We start from the raw sequence: 912 nt of genomic DNA on the forward strand, positions 1-912 counted from the left end.
GTGAGTGCAACGACCTCTGACCTCCCCAAATTATACAGACAGGAAGGGTCTCTCTTGCCCCAGGCCATGGCATGACCCCAGGAATTTACCCAATGCCTCCCTCAGCAGCAGAAAGCCGGTGCCGGAGGCCACTGCCTTCAAGCAGAGGCATCTCACGTCACAGCGCTGTCATTCGCTTCACCTTCAGCATGTATATTTCAACCCTGCAGCTTCTAGGCATTTTCAGACATCCAGGTGTCTCCCACACACTTCCTTGCTTTACAGTTCATCTCCAGTTTTGACAGATGACTGCATCTGACTGTTCCAGCCCCCGCCAGCTCTCCCAGTGCCCCCTGCTCTCCTGTGCCTCAAGACAGTGCTTAAGGTCCCTAGTGGGAAGGAGAGGCTATATTTGCAAGCCTAGATGTCCCCATCTCCCTCCTATAAGAGACGCTGCTGGAGGTTCTCCCAGGGGTGGCATCCCACCAGACTATTAAGAAAAGGCTGAAGGACTCCCCGACGCCAGCTGCCTACACCCTTTCTCCTGCTTGTCTTCTCTGTAATGGACTCCCTCTCCCTGGAGATGCCGGCACGGCTGCCGAGGTCTCCGTTTAGGCTGCCCAGGGCACAGAGGGTCGCTTTTTCACCTTGTGTGCTGCTGGGGGCTGGCAGCCTCACATGCCGCAGCTGGAGACGGTGTAAGCAATTTCCCCTCTTCCTCCCTCATCTGCCTGGGCTGGAAGTTTTTGGTTTTTTTTTTTCTTAAAAAAAAGAAAAAGAAAAAGAAAAAGAAGCCACCACTACCAACAAAGAACTTCTGGGGTCACTGGGAGAGGAAAAAATTTCCTCGTCCTATCTGTGGCGTCTGCGAAATCGTCCCGAGAAGGAAGAGGAGGATCCCTCCGTGGGGAGCGCGGGTGTTTGGGGGAGGGA

The sequence above is a fragment of the Caloenas nicobarica genome, chromosome 2 (assembly GCF_036013445.1).
Source record: "Caloenas nicobarica isolate bCalNic1 chromosome 2, bCalNic1.hap1, whole genome shotgun sequence".
In the NCBI taxonomy this organism is placed as follows: domain Eukaryota; kingdom Metazoa; phylum Chordata; class Aves; order Columbiformes; family Columbidae; genus Caloenas; species Caloenas nicobarica.